The sequence below is a fragment of the Cebus imitator genome, unplaced genomic scaffold (genome assembly GCF_001604975.1).
Source record: "Cebus imitator isolate Cc_AM_T3 unplaced genomic scaffold, Cebus_imitator-1.0 Scaffold120, whole genome shotgun sequence".
NCBI lineage: Eukaryota > Metazoa > Chordata > Mammalia > Primates > Cebidae > Cebus > Cebus imitator.
Window position 1 is genome coordinate 5,546,804 of NW_016107435.1, and position 6,547 is coordinate 5,553,350.

Consider the following 6,547-nt stretch of genomic DNA (forward strand, 5'->3'; position numbering starts at 1 on the left):
CCTGCCCATGACCCCTTTTCCATCTTCCCCCCAGGTGGCAAGATAGGAAGGCAGGTATACAGTAAACACGCTCAAAGACATCAAGAGATCGGATACAAGAAACTTGGAAATTATGGTTCCAAAGTTCAAGAGAAGACATAGAGGAGTTGTGTTGTTTTGCATTTATGCTTAAAATTCTGAGTGGTAAATCTAAGGAGACCAGAAGATAAACTACCATTTACACTTTCCCGCACACTCAAGGTAGACTTGCATTTGCAACCATCATGGAGGAAGCACTGTAGCAGCTTTGAGAGGTACTGCAAGCTGGTGTTGAGGGCAGCATGTGGACAATGAGGAGTCCCGTGCCGTGATGTGATTGGTGTGAAATACGTGACTCCAGGGAACGGCAGAAGCAAGAAACTTCTTATAGTTTCCAGGCAAACGGGTTTCAAGGAGCTACGGCATTATAAGTAAATGACAGCATTGCTATCTTTTTCTTTTCTTCTTCTTTTTTTTTTTTTTTTGAGACAGTCTCACTCTGTCATCCAGGTTGGAGTACAGTGGGGCAATCGTGGCTCACGACAACCTCCACTTCCCAGGCTCAAGTGATTCTCATGCCTCAGCCTCCTGAGTAGCCGGGATCACAGGCATGTGCCACCACACTCAACTAATTTTTGTATTTTTAGTAGAGGTGGGGTTTCTCATGTTGGCCAGGCTGGTCTCAGACCACTAGCCTCAATTGATCCACCTGCCTTAGCCTCCCAAAGTGCTGGGATTACAGGCATGAGCCACTGTCCCTGGCTTTCTATCTTTCTGCTAAGGTGGGAGAGAGAAAGTTAGCCAAGAATGGCACATTTGTTAAAGAACACGAGGAGATGGTTTCTCGGCCTGAGGAGGAAGAGATGCTGCCTGCACTCTTCAAAGAATCTTCATGCACACCAATTGGTCAATAAAGATACATCTCTTATTCAAAGCTAGGAATTGACAAACTTCAGCCTGTGCTTGCCATAGGCCAAATATGGCCATCCCATTCATTTACATATTTTCTGTGGCTGATTCTGTGCTAAAACAACAGAACTGAGTGATGATGACAAAGAACGTATGGTTTGCAGGGCTGAAAAAAAAAATGTTTATTATCTGGCCCTTACAGAAAAAATATGCTGACCTCTATTCTAAATCTTCATCCATAAATCGCTACACTTCATGTGCATCCATAGATTATTTTTTTAACTTCTTATTTTGGAACAAATTCAAACACAATTTTTTTTGTGTGCATGTATAGTACTAACAATTCTCATATATTCTGCACCCAGAAACCCCTTCCATGTTTTTCCAATTGGCCCAATAATGTCCTTTATAGCAAAAGGATCCGGTCTTAGGTCACGAGGTATACCCAGCTCTCAGGTCTCTCTAGAATCCTTCAATCCAGAACAATCTCTCAGGACCTCCTTGACTTTCATGACCCTGACTTTTATTTTTAGCTTTTTATTTTCTCATTGATATAGATTGATAGGGATTTGCAGGAAGAGTCCAGAGAGGTCCCATGCACCCTTTGCCCAGTTGCCCTAATAATCCTGTATTAGTCAGGGTTTGCCAGGGAAACTGAACCAAAAGTGGGTATGTGTGTGTGTGGTGTATGTATGGATATGTGAAGAGAGAGAGATTTATTATAAGGAATTGGTTCACATGATTATGGAGATTGGTGAATTCAAAATCTACCATGTGAGATGGTCAAGCTGGAGATCCAGGAGAGCCAATGTTGCAGATAAAGTCTGAAGGCAGTGTGCTGAAGAATTCCATCTTACTTGGGGAGGCTGGTCCTTCGGTTCTAGTCAGGCCTTCGACTGATTGGATGACACCCACCACATTATGGAGGGCAATCTGTTTCCTCGAAGTTTATCCATTTAAATGTTAATCTCATCCCCAAACACCCTCCAAGCTGACACGTAAAATCGACTATCACACCCTGCGTGGTAACCACTTACATAGGTACAGTATAGTATCAACCAGGAAATTGACATTGGATGCATGGATTTTATAGCTCATTTTAAAATTAAGTTTTCTTTATATAGTCAGGACTCTACCAAACAAACATTTGCCCAAGGTAGCCCTGCTTTTGGTTTCCAACCTTAGCTCCAGGGAACTGTAGAGGTTTGATAAAAGCAAGTCCCAGCTGCCCCTGAAGTATGGAAGAAGTCAGAGGGGCGGTTTCCAGGTCCCCACCCTGCTCTGGACAGAGCCGTTGTTCTTTCATCTTTGCAGCTAATTGAGTTTCACTTGCAGGAAAAGCCTCATTGCTGTAACAGTGTGGGTTTCTGTGGCTCTTGGACATTTTTAGGGCACACCTGCTCATAGGCTTCTTGCCAAAATTTTCTCCAGATCTGCCTCTTGTCCTCCCCACCTGGCTCCAAGCACGTCCTTCAGCCTCTTGACTTTGACGCCTGCCCCTGATTTCCCACCAGGTTTGATCTTTCTCACACACTCTTTTGGCATCTCAGACCTTGGCTACCTTCACTTTCTCCCATTTTCTTCCTCTTCTGACCTCCAGGTTCCCTACTATCTCAGGTAAGATCTTGTTTTCCTTCCCTTGCAACAGAGAGCCCCATTTACTACTTTTGCTACTGGTCACCCTTCTTGAGAAATGGGCAGTAGGTTAAACACCCTTTCTTCTTCTTCTTGTTTTCTTAGACAGAGTCTCCCTCTTTCACCCAGGCTGGCGTGCAGTGGAACAATCTTGGCTCACTGCAACCTCCAGCTCCTGGGTTCAAACGATTCTCCTGCCTCAGCCTCGCAAGTAGGTGGGATTACAGTATGCACCACCACACTCAGCTAGTGTATTTTTAATAGAGACAGGGTTTTGCCATGTTGGCCAGGCTGGTCTCAAACCCCTGACCTCAGGTTATCTGCCCACCTCGGCCTCCCAAAGTGCTGGATTATAGGCATGAGCCACTGCAATTGGCTTGACCTTTCTTCTTCATGAAAATTTACTCCTTCATAAAAATTATCTCCAAAACACATCAGATATGATTATATGTCACAAGACCGCAATTATAATGGGATATTTTATTAAACTATTTTCAGTCTTTGATCAGGTAGATAAATGACAAGATTACAGATTTCAATGATTTATAAATAATCTTGATTTTTTGATAGATGTTAAACTTTTAAAATCATGCTCTTGCTAAATGTATTGTTTTACTTGCTTTTATCATCTATAGTGCCAAAATTTGCTAACTTCTAGTTTTTACAGCTACCATTCAGTTTTTTATGAGAACACTGGGTATCTTAAATCTTGAAAATTACATTTCTAATTATTTAAGGTTTGCGTCAAAATAAAAAATGTTGACCTCCCTAAACAACATGAGGCTTTCCGTTTCCTTTTTCTTTCTCTCTTTCTGCTTTTTGTTTCTTTACTTGTTTTATTTCATCAAGTTTATAGCCACACCTAAAGCAATTATTTGGACCATTCTACATGGCTTCAATGTTCATCGCCAGGGTTTTCGAGGTCCCCCATATTCTGACAACTCTTCTATTCTTGATTCCAGTGTTCTGTAGAATGTTTTAAGAAGTTTTTCAGAAAGAAAACTTAAGTACACTTTCTAAACTTAGAATGTTTAAAAACTGATTTTCTGTTGTCATTATGTATAAAATAATTGGGTCACATCCTTTTCCCATAATGCCAGACTATTTTTTCCTTTCTATTTAGAGATTGTTATCAAGTCTGTCCTTTAAAACACTGATTGATTTTCTACAGTGTTGAATCCAATGTGGAACATAATTTAGCTGTTATGTTTCTTCATGAAATTTCTACTTATTTTGCCTAAAATTGGCAAAGTCCTCTCATATCTTTATTGCACACATGAAACGTATTTTCTATATTTTCTTGTGTTCCCTACAGCAAATAAGACAGGTTCTCCTCTGAGAACTGAGTACTTTGCTTTCCTATGCTACAGAATATTTTTGAAGGTTTTATATTTACTCCATGTTCACTTAACATATATGTATTGAACAGTACATGCCAGGCACTGTTCTAGGCACCTAGGGACATAGTGGTTAATTAAAAAAGACAAAAATCTTTGCCTTTCATAGAATGTACAACCCAATCATCCGATGAAGATCGACATTAAACAGAATTAAATAAAGTACACAGAATGTTAAATAGTGATGAATGCTAAGGAGAAAAAAATGACAGAAAGAGCAGTAGGCTAAGTGTCGGACGGGCTGACATTTTAGGTAGAGTGGTCAGAGAAGCAGATGAGGTTGAATAAAGATATGAAGGAAGCGAGGAAAGAATTGATCAGCTATCTGGGGAAAGAGATCTGAAAGATAGGCAGCAATTGACAGTGCAAAGGCCCTGGGGCGGGCAACTGCCTGGCACATTCTAAGAACAGCAAGGATACAACGGGGCTAGAACAGAGTGAGCCAACGAGACAGTGGTAGAAATGAGGTGAGTGACACACCAGGGGCAGATCCTGTAGGATCTTGAATTTCATGTGAGGACGTCACGTTTTACTTTGAGTGTGGTGGGAAAGTTGGAGCATAGATATGACATCATATTTTGATAATTGACTTTGGCTAGTGTGTTGACTTCAGTGGGGAAGGGCAGAAACTGGGACACCAGTTAGAAAGCCATTGTCTTAATCTAGGAGACATATGGTGGCTTGGACAGAGGATTAGCAGCAGGGGCTGTGAGAAATGGTCAGATTTTCAGTATATTTTGAAGATGGAACAGGATTTTGTGAGATGAAATTGGTATGTGAGATAAAGAGTGGGTTAAGACTGAATCTGGGGTTTTGGACTGAGCATCTGAAAGGCTGGAGGTCCATTAACTGAGATGGAGGAGAGGTGCAGCAGGCTTGGTGGGCAGGAAGCTGGAGCTCCATTTTGGACATGTTGAGTTTGAGATGCCCATTGGACCCCCAAGTGGGAGGATGAGTAGGCATTTCGATATATGAACCCAGAATTTGAGTGAAAGGCTTAGGCTGAGATGTATTATATTTGGGAGTCATGAACTTATGGATGGTAGCTAAAGCCATGAGTGCAAATGAGATCAGCAAGTTAGAGACTGAGAGTGGGGCATCCCCATGTCGGTGGACCGTGGAGAAGACAGTGACAAGCAAAGGAGACTAAGAAGGAACGGCAGAGAGATGGGAAGAAAACCGGGCAATTGTGGTGTCACAGAAGCCAAGGAAGAAAAGAATTTACACGAGGAGGGTGTTCAGCTGTACTCGTGCTGCAGACTGGGTCAGATAATGCAGAACTAAGAATTCACCCCCAGATTTAGCAACATGGAGAGAGATCACTGAGGTCTTAGAGAAGAGCAGCTCTGAGGAGTGATGGGAACAGAAGTCTGATTGATGTGAGTTTGGGAGAGAACTGGAGGGAATTGGAGACACAGATGGGCCTACCCTTTGAAGGTCTTTTGCTATAAAAGGAAAAAGATAAACGGGTGGCACCAAGAGTAGAAGTTAGGGCAAGACAGGGTTTTCTTAGCGGAAGAAAAAACTGTGTTTGTATCCTATATTAGTTTTCTGTGGCTGGGTAACAAATTACTCAAACTTACTGGCTTAGAACAATGAGTGTATTATTTTATGGTTTCTTTGGGTCAGCGATCCAGGGATGGCAAAGCTGAATGTCTCTGGCTGAAGGTTTCTCATGAGGCTCCAGTCAAGGTGTTGGCTGGGCTGAGGCTCCAGTCAAGGTGTTGGGCTGTTGCTTTCTGGAGCAGGGGGTCTTCTTCCAGGCTCACATGGTTGTTGGCTGAGCTTGATTTCTTGCAGCTGTAGGACTGAGGTCCCTGTTTCCTTGCTGGCTGTCAGCCTGGGGCCACTCTCAGCCCTGAGCTGCCACTCATGATTTTCAGACCCTGGTAGCATCTGGCAGCTCATGCCAAGGCCAGCTGGAGACTTCTTGGCTCAGCCAAGGCCTTAGTCCTCTCCTAAAGGGCTTTCTTCTGATTAGCCAGACCCACCCAGGCTTATCTCCCTTTTGAGGAACTTGAAGACAACTGAAGAGGGAACTGAATCACATTTGTGGGATGCTCTCACCTTTGCCGTATAAGAAATCATAGTCCAGGGAGTTATGCCACAGCTGTTTTGTCATATTTAATGGGCTAGAATCAAGTCATAGATTCTGCCTGCATTAGAGGGGTGGGAATTGCACAAGTAGGTGACTCATTGGAGGTCACCCTTGGGGGTGTCCAATACATGGGCCTGCAGGAAGAGATCAGTAGAGAGGGAAAAATGTGATGATACAGGGCAGAAGAGGGGAGAATGCTGAGGCAATGTCCTTCAGTGGATGACGGGGGACAGGAGTGAGCACACACAGGTGGGGGCTTCCAGCTGAGCTCAGAGGACAGCCAGGCAGTGCACAACAATGGGAAGCAAGGTGGAGAGATTGTGTGTGTGACAGTGGGGCTTTGGGAACGCCTCTCTTCTTGCTATTTCAGTGTTCTCTGAGATAAGGTGGGAGGATGTTAAGGGGCTGAGAATGAGGGTGGAAAGAAGGGCTACAGGTTTACTTTAACATATGCTCATATTTCTTTTTCTTTTTCTTTTTTTTTTTTTTT